The 15,534-nt window shown below is 43.8% G+C and overlaps 1 protein-coding gene and 1 pseudogene across 2 annotated transcripts in view; both read right to left on the reverse strand.

Moving 5' to 3' along the window:
- The window catches only part of LOC126248459 (tolloid-like protein 1), a 600,069-nt gene that overhangs the window by 287,333 nt on the left and 297,202 nt on the right, over positions 1–15,534 (reverse strand). The window lies entirely within an intron of this gene.
- LOC126250212 (5S ribosomal RNA) lies at positions 13,007–13,124 on the reverse strand (annotated as a pseudogene).

Below are 15,534 nucleotides of genomic sequence, written 5' to 3' on the forward strand. Positions count from 1 at the left end.
TTACGTTACATTAATATCTAAATACGTAAATCATATTCAGTCTGATAATGCGTTTACCATTATCACCTGATGTTGTTTCCTTTGAGCACCAGTTTAGGAGAGAAGGGCAAACATAACGCACCACAAGAAAAAAAACCATCAACGACAGTTAATGAAAATAAAAACCACAGCTGAATTTAGAACCATGGCTTGCTAAAATAAAACCTGTAATGAACTACTGATAAGTACCATCACACATACGCGCAACACGATATTTTTAGGGAAGGGAGGAAAAAGGTTCGATTCTAGGAAGGAATACGTTGCCTTAAATTGCAGAGCGACGTGAACTGTTCGTAAACACACACTCATAAGAGAGGGACAACCAAAGATGGTGACGACGAGAGACGTGACATCTTGAGAGACAATGTCAGAGACGGTATCTCTAACATAAATAAAATTATTTGTCATTTGATGTGAGATTTACTACACTTTTCAAGCACAATAAAGCTTGAAAAATCAAATATTTCATTATGTAAAGTTTTTGCGCTACCTATTAAAATGCACATAGCTCGCATGCTTATCGTAATATATTCAAGATCTCTACGAAATCTCGAACAAAATAAAAGCTGCATCATTGCAAGCACAGTACTGCTTCAGATTAAATATTGCCGTACCTAAAATGTCTCTATTACTTATTAAAATACTCAGAGCTCACTTATTGACACCACCGATAAAAATCTTTTAGGTTAAGCAGCACTGTTAAGCGTTACACAAGTGTGTTACACCCAAGTCTGCTACTACGAAAAAACGCATAACATTCTTTTAACAATAGTGATTTATTTTCCACAGTTAGCAAAGTACAAAATGTATACATTAACAAACCATTTTACTTGTGAAAACCATTCGGTGCTACTGAATTTATTGCGACAAATGCTCTTACTGCCCACTTAATTTTTTCCTCTATCTTCAGATAATAATCGATGCTTCTGAAAGTTTCTGGTCAACAGATAGTATTTCATTATCCTGTGAATCATTACACCTGCTTTCAAATCCAATAAGAATATTAATTTCTCTGACAGTTCATTTGGGTTGATACCTGCTAACGATTTGTTGGAGACTGTCTTCCAGTTGTGAAGGATATCATCCTTTTCTTCTTCATCGTAATCTTCATCGTCGTAATAATCCCATTCATCTTATACACCGTCAGTTTTCATAAAAACATCGCTTTTATTGTCTACGTACGTCTCCTATCTACATAGCTGTGCCAATATATAAGAAGTAGATTGAACTGCATGCTTGTTGAATTGCATCTTCTTCTTGTCCCTTGACAAAACCTGGCGAGATTTCTTTAGGCACAGCTGGATTTGCGTTCTCTTCCATGCTTATGTGTATGTCATCACCATCTCTCAATTGTGATCCACCAGTTATATCTAACGCAACCTTAACGATAACAATATATTTATAACCTATATTGAGATTTTCTCGTCTGCAGGGAAGATAGCTTTGCTTATGAACACTGGTAGCATTGCGAATTTTACCATAATGCTTAAGATCTTGTATTGTGTATATCTTTCCAGAAGATTTAATTTTGAACAATAGATATCCAGGTGTTTCGCGTTGTGAATTACTAAATCAACTCAATCGACATGTGTCTCTTTCCAGAAGATTTAATTTTGAACAATAGATTCCCAGGTGTTCCGCGTTGTGAATTACTACATCAACTCCATCGACATCTACTCGTGACTCGCCAGTCATTCAGACTCTTGATGTTGGTCCAAAACTAATGCTGTATACAGTAGCACGTGTTTTGTCTGTTGGTTCAACAACAACAACAACAAAAAATTGCCAGTGGACCTTCTGTCTCCTCTTCGCCTCCAGCACCATCGTATTCATCTTCTTCTGCTTTCATAAATGCAATGTTTTTAATATCTTCATCTGTCTTCTTTCGGAATAGTTGCTCCAATATCTGAGAAGCGGGTTAAAGTGCACGCTTCTGGTTGAAACACATCTTCCATTCTTCTTCCAAAACCCGATGTGATTTTCTAGGCACGGCTGCATTAATATCTGAAACGGAGAATAAGTTCTAGTTAAATCTGTGTTAAGTAGTGGAAGGAGAATGTATAGAAATTGTTATATTACATTTCCGCTCACTAAGTCTGATGGAAAGTTGATTTCTTAAATACACTGTAGCTTCGTGTGCTTTAATATTGAGTACACATTTTCTTCGTAAGCTGGTGTCTGATTAATTTCCTCTCCTTAACCTGATTCGTTATGTGCTAAAAGTTATCTGAAAACTTTCAGCGACCTTCGTAATCGATTAACCTTCAAAAACAGATTCTTCTGCTGTTTTAATATCTTTTGCAGTCCACCTTCTACCCAACTGAAACATGATAATGGAGAATATTAGTTTGTAGGATGATTGCCGGGTGGTTTTATTCAGGAACTGTGTGATATGAAGATGGGTTTGCCTTGTGTTCCGATTCTTTTTGACTCCTTAATCTGCTTTTTAGAATGAAAAGGGTATTTTAAAATTTTCAGCGACCTTTCTAAAGCGAAAACCTTTGACAGCAGCTTGTTTTGTCATTTTTAAATCTTCGGCAGTTCATTTTGAACCCGTATGAAACATAAAAATGGATTCCACTGGGTCAATAATGGGTAATGAATAATCATGCTCCGTGATCAAAGATGGTCACTGATGAAAGACGGGCAGTGATCAAAGATGACCAGTTATCAGAGATTACCGTTGATAGAAGATGATTAGGGACAAACGATGGTCAGAGATCAAAGATGGTTAGTGGTCAGTTCTCAACAATGGTCAGTGGTTAGTGATTTTGGTGATCTGGTCAGTTTACAGGATGACAGCTGTTATCCCGTGTGTTTAAAATCCTTAATAAACAAATATGTGACCCAAGACTTAACTTAATTTTATGTAAACAGTAGCATCCAGCAATTAATTGTACCGCGCGACTGCTACGGTCGCAGGTTCGAATCCTGCCTCGGGCATGGATGTTTGTGATGTCCTTAGGTTAGTTAGGTTTAACTAGTTCTAAGTTCTAGGGGACTAATGACCTCAGCAGTTGAGTCCCATAGTGCTCAGAGCCATTTGAACCATTTTTCTAGGGGACTGATGACCACAGATGTTAAGTCCCATAGTGCTCAGAGCCATTTGAACCATTTTTTAACCAATTAATTGTGATCTGTGATAACACTGTTACTCGCTTGACGTTCAAACAACAGCTGACAAAGGTAGTTAACACTATGCCCCTTAAATACAGAAGACCGATATGCTTACCATCACGAATAACAAGATGGAAAACAGTGTTTCCCAAAAACACTACTAGTGTAATTATCTTTCTTCATGCCATAACACATGTCTCTGTAGTATTTCGTGTAATAAATGTAAATGTTTTTATCTCGTTTGCTCTGATTAATTTTTAATGTAGCACACCCTCTGTAAGAACTTGATCTAGTGGAGATAGTGTGAGGGCACACATGCTATCTTGGCAACTGGTGAAGATAAGGGGTTCCAGAGCGGAGTCTTTCACCACTGGCTTGGACAGTGAATAATACTTCCACATCTGTTTCATCATAATCATCTCTCTGATATATACACCACATTAAATTTCCAGAGAGAGGGAATATACGCGCTCCAGTCACACCACTCACAGCACTAGCAGTGGAGGATATATAAAACCGGCCGGGGGAAGGGGGGGGGGGCGGAGAGACTGGTGACGCGGAAAACAGTGCAATGATGGCAATAATGCACTAATGGAACGATTTATATGACGTCCCAGGGGAATGATAATTGTCTTTCGGGACAAGGGTGAAGATCTCCAAATCGGCTAAGTTTGGGAACTGTTCATAGGCCGCTGTATTTAAAATATACTGTGCATGATTTAACAGCGCTGTCCAAGACCGACGCCGAGGAAGCTGTTGTGCACCATGGGCCATAGATGACATGGGTGAACGACGGCTGCTGAAATGAGTACCGCCAAATAGACGCGCAACTATTGATCAACTGACCGCCCAGTTGAACCAAAGGGCTCCTAACAGTATCTGTTAAACGACTGTACAGCGAACGTTGTTGCACTGCTTCAATAGCCATGCTGATTTCTGTTCAACGGCGACAAAGGCTGGAATTTACACGCCAGTATTGCAACTGGACGTCCACGCAGTGGCGACAGTTGACCTTTTCAGATGAATCACGTTTTATGCTCCGCCGGACAGATTGCCGTTGGCGTGTACCGGGTGAAACGTCTAGAAGCAAACACCCTGCAGTAATCGTCGTAAGCATTATGGTCTGTGGAATGTTTTCGTGGCATTTCCTGGGTGACCTCGCCATTGTGGAAGACACAACGGATCGACAGGAGTATGCATATACGTTTGGGGACCATGTCCACCCCCACGTGCAGTTTTGCCTCTGCAAGATGGCATCCACCAGCAGGACAATTCAACGTGTCACACAGCTCGCAGTGTTCGTGTGTGGTTTGAAGAGAACCAGGATGAGTTTACCGTACTCCCCTAGTCACCAAACTCCCAGATTAAAGCCCAATCGAGACTCTGTGGGACCATTTCGATCCGGCTGCATGCACCAAGAATTCTCAACAGAGAATCCTAGCGCAGCCGGCCACGGCACTCAAGTCGACATCCCTGTCGGAACCTTCCAGCCCCTCTTTGGCTCTTGCTGCATGTCTCGCAGCGGTTCGCGCTGCAAAAGGTGGTTATTCAGGCTTCTGACAAGTGGTCAGATTAATGTGACTGGACAGGTAAATTTCCTTCCAATTATTGACTTGATAAGTCTCAACTTGCTTTTACTTGTTGGAAGAAGACTCAAATTGTTTAGACGACATCATGTTAAGACTTGCCAACGTCTGCGCATTGACGCAGTCTCCAAGCATGTTTTATTCCGTTGAGTATTGGGAAATTCTCACGTGTACCTGAATATAGAATGCTGTTTTCATTCTCCCATAGTGCAGTTCAACACTTCAACACATGATGTGGGAGATATCCACACCAAGAATAGAAATAAGAGTGCATGCATCGCCTGAACTAACACAATCGTGCAGTTCAAACGCATCATGTGTCAAACATAAGGCTAGCTCACCTTAAATACACGACATAAGAGGCAATACTAGTGTCTTACAGAGATTCGTCGTTAGCTATTAGGCAGCGTCCAGACAAACTCTGTGAAGACGGATTCCATTATACTGATAACAAAGATCAAACCGTGTGTTTCTGTTGCAATGGAAACTTGAAATGTTGAGAAAAATCGGACCATCCATGGCTTGAACACGCACTATGGTTTCCAAAGTGTTTGTGTTTCTTGTGATAGGTAACGATTTGGTAGATACTGCTTATCAGCACAAATACGTGATAATTGCAGCAAATGATGCAGCTAATATTGAGCTTCATCCAAATCTTCAGAAATCTGTAACAATTGTTAACCCGAAAGCATCAAGTGTTTCGTCATCTGAACACCAAGTGAGTGCGACGACTTTTGACAACGCTCGCCTGTGTAAAATCTGTTTCCAAGAAGAGATGGCAATGTTATTCTTCCCGTGCCGACGCATCGCTGTCAGCGTTAAATGTACACCTTCCCTGACCTCAGGTACTGAGAGTCAGAATTCTGTTTTAGCTACAGCATGAGCGTATTTGTTGCAACAAATTCAGCACCACTAACTGTTTTGACATGTAAATGGATTGTTAATATATACATTTTTGTTCTCTGTCAACAGTGAAAAATAAATCACTATTTTTTTTGATTTGCAGCCCCTTGTATTGGCCGTGTTTGTAGTTAAAATTGTTTTCGATGTGAGGTCCGTCAGTTATGCAAAACACAGTTTTTCTCAGTATCCAAACATGTTTCGGCATCACTGTGCCATCATCTGTGGGTTTTCGTTTTTATTTATTCTGCAATGTAAACATTTTTGTTAAATGATTATAAAATTATTTGCATTTTTAGTTAAAACGACAGATCATTTCTTTTTGTAAATACCTTTACATTTGTTGTGCATGAATTTTCTGGATCACTTTTGTTTTAATTACTACAGGTAGCTTGCAATCTGTAACCAAACGATGTTGATGTGAAAGTTTTTTGCTGGGAGTTAACCTGTCTTCTAGAATGTAATTTAGTTTTTCGCGATGTTTTCGCAAATTACATTCTGGAAGATCTATATCTATGATATATCTATATCTGTGAGATAGGACTCATATGAAGAATTCAGTCTGTCAACGATGGTTGTCCTTGGAGCCACCACACATGTGTTCGTCTGTCTTCATGCTGTGCACAAACCCGGAACACGTTTGAAAAATCACGTGGTGCCACCCTTGTGCTCACGTCGTCGTTAGACGCAGCACTGTCGGCTTCCCACCCTCCACTTCTACGTAAAGGGAAGCCGCAATAAGGGTTGCGGAGCTGATTGTCCGTGATACTCCAGACGTCATCGAACTGTCTAAACAAATTCATTTCGTAATTGAACGTACGTGAGACTATTGTACGACTCTGCACGCTCGTTCAAACAATACTCTGGGGTGACAAAAGTCATGGGACTCCTCCTAATATTGTGTCAGACCTCCTTTTGCCCGGCCAAGAGCAGCAATTTTTCGTGACATGGACTCAACAAGTCGTCGGAAGTCCCCTGCAGAAATACTGAACCACGCTGCCTCTATAGCCGTCCACAACTGTGAAAGTGTTGCCGGTGCAGGATTTTGTGCGCAAACTGACCTCTCGATTATGTGCCATAAACGTTCGATGGGGTTGATGTCGGGCAATCTGGGTGGCCAAATCATTCGCTCGAATTGTCCAGAATGTTCTTGGAAACAATCATGATCAATTGTGGCCAGGTGACATGGCGCATTGTTATCCACAAAAATTTCATCGTTGGTGGGACCATGAAGTCGACGAGTGGCTGCAAAAGGTCTCCAAGTAGATGAGCATAACTATTTTTCAGTCAATGAGCGGTTCACTTGGACCAGAGGACCCAGTCCATTACATGTAAACACAGTCCACACCATTTATGGAACCACCACAAGCTTTGCACAGTGCCTTGTTGACAACTTGGGTCTATGGGTTCGTGGGCTCTGCGCCACACTTGAACCCTACCATCAGCTCTTACCAACTGAAATCGGGACTCATCTGACTATGCTACTGGTTTCGTCTAAGGTCCATCCGATCTGGTCACGAACCCAGGAGAGGCTGCACCATGTTGTGCTGTTACCAGAGGTACTCGCGTCGGTCGCCTGATATCATAGCCATTAACTCCAGATTTCACCGCATAAGTTATTCCACACAGTGTTGATTGTCTGTTACCACTGACACTCTACGCAATCGCCGCTGCTCTTGGCCGTTAAATGAAGGCCGTCGGCTACTGCATGGTCCTTTGTGAGAAGTAATGCCAGAAATTTGGTACTGTCTGCACACTCTTGACACTGTGGATCTATGAATGTTGAATTCTCTAACGCTTTCCGAATTGGAATTCCCCACGCATCTACCTCGCGCTACCATTCCATATTCAAAGTCCTTTAATTTCCGTCGTGCTGCCATAATCACGTAGGAAACCTTTTCACATGGATCTCCTGAGTACAAAAGGTAGTTCTGCTAGTGCACTGCCCTGTTATACCTAGTGTACCCATACTATTGACATCTGTATACGTGCATATCGCTATCCCATGACTTCAGTCACTTCTATGTACGTCCGTTCAGGCGCTAGTTGCGTGGGAATGTTGAGATATTGTATGACGTGGGGTATGGCCCTCGTAAAAACATCGATTCCACATTCGCATGACAGTCGTGGGATATCGACCAACGAGAGCACAAATATTGCAGAACAATAACCACAATTTCGATAGATCGTTCTCTGTCGAATTCCGGCCCATATGGTAGACGTTTTTCAATCTTACACGAGGCAGAACACGATCTTCTTACAAACAAACAACATTCATGTACGATTTCTGAATGAGTAATTTGCAGCGAACTGTTGCCCTATATACAGAACATAGATAACGTACACGTAGCTATGCTGTGTGGATGCGCTGAAAGGTTAATTTGCATAACGAAGCATGTAGTACACTTCATGTCAATCTGACGTTTGTTGCGTGTTGCATTCATAGTGTTGCAATTTCAATGGCTAGCGGTGTGTATATAATTGATCAAAATGCTCGGACCTGGGAAAATATATTTGCTACATTGTGAGATTTCGGCTCGTACAGAATTTTGTTCCTCGATAGTGACGTTTGTGTTGAGCAAGTGAATGGAAATTATACTGACAAAAGAATTCTAAAACACGCAATGTGCCATAATATGGGATGGCCACCATCTTGTTCACATGGCAGTAACAAATTGTACAGATTTGTCTACATTGATCGGAGTGGCCGAGCGGTTCTAGGCGCTTCAGTCTGGAACCGCGTGACCGCTACGGTCGCAGGTTCGAATCCTGCCTCGGGCATGGATGTGTGTGATGTCCTTAGGTTAGTTAGGTTTAGGTAGTTCTTAGTTCTAGGGGACTGATGCCTTCAGATGTTAAGTCCCATAGCGCTCAGAGCCATTTGAACCATTTTCTACATAGATGATCTGAGTCAAGAGCGCTGTTAACATTTGTTACTACCTAAGCAGACGGTTCGATGTCTTCAGTTTTGGACTGCCAGGCAAACCACTGTTTCGGCTTCCACAGTCAAGGAATCACAAATGGTGTATTCTGCAAGGACGTGAAAGCTGACAGTGGTGTGATGATTGGCGAAATGGTGTATTTTAGGGCAAGCCGTACTTCACCTTGTGTGTGTGATAGTCTACTACGCATTACACGCTGTCATAATGAACACAGCCTGATACCTTGCAGTGTTGAGCTACAAGTAAGAGGGATGATGGTTAGGGACGCTATTGGATAAAAAATGCAATCGTCTCATCCATGCACTGAGCGCTGCCTTATTCTGCGTTTCCGCAGTACTATGCGCAGCCACATTAGCGAGAAATGTGCAAATCTTCTTCGAAGAACTACATGTACAACTGTTATCCACGTCCCGTTGACAGGTTGACATCGTGTATTCGGATTGTGACCTCTCGTTTTTTTAGTGCGTTCACTGGTGCCACTACGTTTGCTTGCTTTGTCTGTCCGTGAGTGGCAGCAGCGGCGTTTATCGATAGCGAGTACTGTGGTACTATCTTTGGAGCGACCTCAAGTATTTCCTGCTCGTCGTGTGTCGGAGTTCAGTTGGGGTGACGGAGCAGCAGTGAAGTCCGTACAGCCAGTACTCGCCCGACCGCTGGCGCCATACATGCACTGCCCGACGGAAGGACGTGGTCGTGAGAGTGCACGACCACGTCAAGGATCGGATTCAGCGAGTTTAAGCTGAATGGATCGTTATATTCCCGTAATGCAACCTTCACTGGTGTGTGTGTGTGTGTGTGTGGGTGTGTGTGTGTCTCCGTCCGTCGAAGTGACCTCATGGCAATAAGTTGTCAGTCGACGATTTATGCTGGGATCCTTCAGTGCCTGACTTGAGCGGGAACGACCGTTGGTTGGTCGCTCGGTCAGTCGTCTCAGCGGACGACGTGTATTTGGCTTTCCGACCTCTTCTGGCTCTTCTGTGTTTGTGTCTACTTGTAATTCGACCTGTTGCTCCACAGTGACTGGTTTTAACATTGTTTGAGTTGTTTGTAGAATTGTTTTCGGGTATCCGTGCGTATCTTGTGTGGTTTGAATGAGCTGTCTGCGAGCTGGATTAAGCATTTGGTTAGGACGGGCGGAAGAGAGGTCCGCAAAACACCGGTACTCGGCACCACCGCTGCCGACACACGTGCACTGCTCGATCGAAGGATGTGGTCGCCATGGAGGGCGACCACTTCGGGGATCCGATTCACCTAGATCAGGTTGAATGGATCGTTAAGTCCGAGTAGCGATATTTGCACCATTGTGTGTGTGTCCGTCCGTCGAAGTGACCTCATGCCATCAAGCTGTCGGTTTTATACTCCGACGTTTCCCTTGCCTGAATTGATTGGCAACGACTGATGGTTGGTCGTTCGGTCGGTTGTCTCAGAGGTCTTAACCCTGTCTGCGTACTAGGATTTGATGGAGCCAACTTGAGTACTTAAATGCTTGTCATTTGACGATGCTAATGTTATTCTACCGTGGTTTTGGTTATCGCATCTTAGGTGGATTTTGCGAGTGTGTTGGTCCGCGTTTAAGCCGTCCCTAATTTGAGTTGCCATCCGTTAAGTGAGCATAGCTCTTGGCTGCCTGTCTCACCGCTTAGGAAAATGATTCAAATGGTTCTGAGCACTATGGGACTTAACATCTGAGGTCATCAGTCCCCTAGAACTTAGAACTACTTAAACCTAACTAACCTAAGGACATCACACACATCCATGCACGAGGCAGGATTCGAACCTGCGACGTAGCGGTCGCGCGGTTCCAGACTGAAGCGCCTAGAACCGCTCGGTCACTTCGGCCGGCACCGCGTAGGCAGCTATAGGAACTTTCCTCAGGTCTAGCCTTGGAGCACTGTCTGTGGATCACGCCCTTTGGTTTGATTGTGTCTATTGTTTAGAAATAAGATTTAGTTTAAATTATTCCTACTGCTCGTGGCCTCCATCCGACAAATAATGTGAATTCTTTCTTAACACGGCCTTCAGCCGCCAGTGTAGCTTACAGCCATTTTTTAAATGATTGTTTTAAAAATTATTTTGGTATTTTCAACGTGTAATTGTCTTCCTCATTTGTAATTCAGGCCTTCAGCCGTTAATTGTTCTGAAGTATTGTTTGTGGCCTTCAGCCGACAGATAAGTTTGAATTCTTTCGTAATAAGGCCTTCAGCCGTCAGTGTATCTTGTGTTACTGTCAACTTTTTTCAAAATTATTCTTTTTAAAAAATTAATTCCTTAAGTAAAGTGTACGTGTTTACTGTGCAACCAACGGTAACTGATTAGGCCCCGTCCACACCTTCTCCTGCCTGCTCTAAGTCCCATGTCTCAACGTCACTAATCTAATGCATGCGGTACATTTACATCTATATCTATACTCCGCAATTCACCTTATGGGGTGTGGCGGAGGGTACTTTTTGTACCACTGTCACTTCACTCCGTCTCCTTTTCCAGTCGCGAAGAGTTCGTGGGAATAACGCTTGCCGGTAAGCCTCTGCGTGGCCTGGAATCTCTAATTTTATCTTCATGGCCCCTTCGCAAGATATATGTAGGAGGAAGCAATATCTTTGTTAGCTCGTCTAGTAACGTACGACCTCGGATCTTTAACAATAAATCACTCTGTGATGCAGAAGCCTCTTTTGCAGTGTCTGCTATTTGAATTGGTTGATCATCTCTGTAACGCTTTCGTGCCTCCTAAATTAATCTGCAACGAAACGTGCCGCTCTTCTTTCGATGTTCTCTATTTCCTCTGTCAGGCCTATCTGTCACGGATCTCATTCTGATGAGCAATATTCAAGTATCGGTCGAATGAGTGTTTTGTAAGCCACTTCCTATGTTGATGAATTACATTTTCCGAGGATTCCTCCAATGAATCTTATTTTAGCATCCGCCTTACTGGCTTTTATGTGGTCGTTCCAATTCAGATTCCTCCACACGCATACTCCTAGGTATTTTATGGAAGTAACTGCTTTCAGTGATTGTCCTGAATTTTTTAAATCATATAACAAAGGGTCTTTCTATCTTTGTATTCGCAATATGTTACAATTATTTATGATGAGGGTTAACTGCCACTCCGCCCCAAGCATCGATCCTCTGCAGGTCTTTCTGCATTTCGCTATAGTTTTCTAGCGTCACGACTTCTCTGCGTACAACAGCATAATCCGCGAAGAGCCTCACGGAACTTCCGACGTTATCTACTAGGTCATTTATATATATAGTGAAAAGTAATGCTCCTATAATACTCCCCTGCGTCACGCCCAAGGTTCCTTACATGTCTGAGGACTTCTCTCGGTTCAGAATCACATGCTGCATTCTGTTTACTAGAAACTCTTCAATTCAATCACATAGCAGGTCTGATATTGCGTATGCTCGTATTGAAATGTATTGAATGCTTCCCGGAAGTCAAGGAACACAGCTTCCACTTGGGTGCCTGTACCTACTGCTTTCTGGGTCTCGTAGGCAAACAGAGCGTGCTGGGTTTCTCGAGACCATTGTTTTCGTAGCCCAGAATTGTCATAATACGAGAGGATAAAGAATGTTCCAAAATTCTAGAACTGACGGACGTCAGAGACATAGACCTATAGCTTTGTGTGTGTCCGACGACCATTCTTGAAAACGGGAATGACCTGTGCTTTTTTCCCGTCACAGTCGGTCTGCAGCTTGTCCGTTACGATCCACTAGCAGCCGCTGTTGATGCTGTATAGACAGAAATAGAAGCCCCAGGAATTTTCCAGACTATCTGTGACTCCATGGTTAGTAGGGTCTGATTGCAGCTCGTGATGATCCACATCGTAATGAACTATCGAAGTCATAGATCGTGTACAGTTCTGTAATCCTAATCGTTTCTACATTCTCGTGGATCTACGCTGTGATACGAAGTTCATTTGAGTCACATACACGGTTGTACAAAGCTAGATGGCACAATGAAGGAACGGAGATTTCGTTAAAACATGGATGTGGCTGGAAATCATTCAGTGTTCTCCATACTATATAGGTCATGGTATAGAGTCTTCGCACAAATATCTAAAGAAACATTTTATGTTTTTGCAAAAAAATGAAAATAAATAAAAATAAAAAAGTAAAAAGAAAAACAGATTTTTCCACGTTGTTTGTTGGGTTACAGTCAGGTTCTCAACTGCCTACGTAATTCCACTGTTGTTTTCAAAGACAATCATTAAGAAGAATTAAATAGTAATTAAAAAAGCACTCCGTCTTCAGGCCACAAGTGGCCAATCGGGACCATCCGACCGCCGTGTCATTCTCAGCTGAGGATGCGGATAGGAGGGGCGTGTGGTCAGCACACCGCACTCCCGGTCGTTATGACTGGAGCCGCTACTATTCGGTCGAGTAGCTCCTCAATTGGCATCACGAGGCTGAGTGCACCCCGAAAAATGGCAACAGAGCATGGCGGCCTGGATGGTCACCCATCCAAGTGCCGACCGCGCCCGACAGCGCTTAACTTCGGTGATCTGACGGGAACCGGTGTATCCACTGCGGCAAGGCCGTTGCCAAATAGTAGATACACACATCAAAATAGTTTTGTATCACCTCGGCTCCGAGAGTTCCGGAACCTGCACAGAAAATTGGAACAGAGATCAACATAAACATCACTTCCGCCATTTTTATTGCTCATTAAAACCACACATTGCATGTTGTACCACCGTACACTGAGACCTTAAGAGGTGGTGGTCCAGATTGCTTTACACACCGATACCTCTAATATCCAGTAGCACGTCCTCTTGCAGTGATGCATGCCTGTATTCGTCATGGCATACTATCCACAAGTTCACCAAGGCTCTGTTGATCCAGATTGTCCCACTTCTCAACGGCGATTCGGCGTAGATCCCTCAGAGTGGTTGGTGGGTCACGTAGTCCATAAACAGCCCTTTTCAATCTATCCCAGGCATGTTCGATACGATTCAAGTCTGGAGAACATGCTTGCCATTCTAGTCGAGCGATGTCGTTATCCTGAAGGATGTCATTCACAAAATGTGCACGATGGGGGCGCGAATTGTCGTCCATGAAGGCAAATGCCTCGCCAATATGCTGCCGATATGGTTGCACTATCGATAGGAGGATGGCATTCACGTATCGTACTGCTGTTACGGCGCCTTCCATGACCACCAGCGGCGTACGCCGGCCCCAGATAATAACACCCCAAAACAGCAGGGAACCTCCACCTTGCTGCATTCGTTGGACAGTGTGTCTAAGGCGTTCAGTCTGACCAGGTTGCCTCCAAACACGTCTCCGACGATTGTCTCTTTGTAGGCATATGCGACACATCGGTGAAGAGAACGTGATGTCAAACCTGAGCGGTCCATTCGGCATTGCGCACGGTTTGAGTCGTAACACGACGTCCTGTGGCTGCACGAAAAGCATTATTCAACATGGTGGCGTTGCTGTCAGGGTTCCTCCCAGCCATAATCCGTAGCTAGCGCTCATCCACTGCAGTAGTAGCCCTTGGGCGGCCTGAGCGAGGCGTGTCATCGACAGTTCCTGTCATTCTGTATCTGCTCCATGTCCGAACAACATCACTTTGTTTCACTCCGAGACGACTGAATACTTCCCTTGTTGAGAGCCCTTCATGGCACAAAGTAACAATGGAGACGCGATCGAACAGCAGTATTGGCCGTCTAGGGATGGTTGAACTACAGACAACACGAGACGTGTATCTCCTTCCTGGTGGAATGACTGGAACTGATCGGCTGTCGGGTCCTCTCCGTCTAATAGGCGCTGCTCATGCATGGTTATTTACACCTTTGGGCGGGTTTAGTGACATCTCTCAACAGTCAAAGGGATTGTGTCTGTGATACAATATCCACAGTCAACGTCTGTCTTCAGGAGTTCTGGGAACCGGGGTGATGCAAAACTTTTTTTGATGTGTGTATATAGTCTCATCTGAATAACAGAAGGCACAAAATTCGTTGCCCCTACAAAAACTCGCGAAGAAAACCGAGAGCAATTTTTTATCATTTTCTGGCGTCCAATTTTCACTCATGTTCAGAAAAGACAGAACATCTTGAACTATTTGAGATAGGACGTTCATATTCACAGGATATGCACGTTAGTATGTTCTTGCAGAAATGAGCTGCATTTGAACCATTTCGGTCAGCGTGTTCATGGTCAACATCGGTATGACAGCTCAACACCAACTACCGGTAAAAAGTGCCTGCAGCTTTTATTGTCGCTATAAACCGAGAGTAATGGATCAGTGTAACTAGAGCAGGCGTTCAGGGTGCCTCAAAGACGTATGCGCGAACAGCATCGTCAAATCAGTGAATTTGAAAGTGCACGCATTATTGGCATGGGAGAATCTGTTTCATCCATCCGGGAAACTACTGCTCGTGTGGGACGAAGTGTTTCGGCAGTGCAACGGGTGTGAGCAGAATGGTTCACGGATGCCGTCGAACACATCGAGATGGTTCAAGTCCCACCATCCAGACCATACCCCAAGAAGATCGACACCTCTTCCGAATGGTATTGCAGTGCAGATCTGTGTCCTCCTCGGCTCTGATGCAACAGTGGAACAATGTTACACATCGTACACTATCAGGTGTGACAGTCCGTCGCCGTTTATTACGGCATGGTTTACGTGCACGTCGTCCACATCTCCGCCTACCTTTGACGAAGTGCAGAAACATGCTAGACGGCAGTGGTGTATGGAACGAAGTCACTGTGGACATGAAAAGCATTAGATAGTGTTTCAGAACGAATACAAGTTCTGTTTGCTTGAAAATGATGGCCGCATTTTGGTCCGCCACAGATACGAGGGAGCGGCATCACAGTGCCAGCATTCGCACGAGACATACAAGACTTTATGATGTGAGGTGCTATTGGGTATAATCACAAATCGCAGTTGGTGTGTGTCCAGGGGACTGTGACCAATGTGACCTACGTGAATGACATCCTGATACTCTTAG

This window comes from Schistocerca nitens, chromosome 3 (assembly GCF_023898315.1).
Source record: "Schistocerca nitens isolate TAMUIC-IGC-003100 chromosome 3, iqSchNite1.1, whole genome shotgun sequence".
Lineage (NCBI taxonomy): Eukaryota > Metazoa > Arthropoda > Insecta > Orthoptera > Acrididae > Schistocerca > Schistocerca nitens.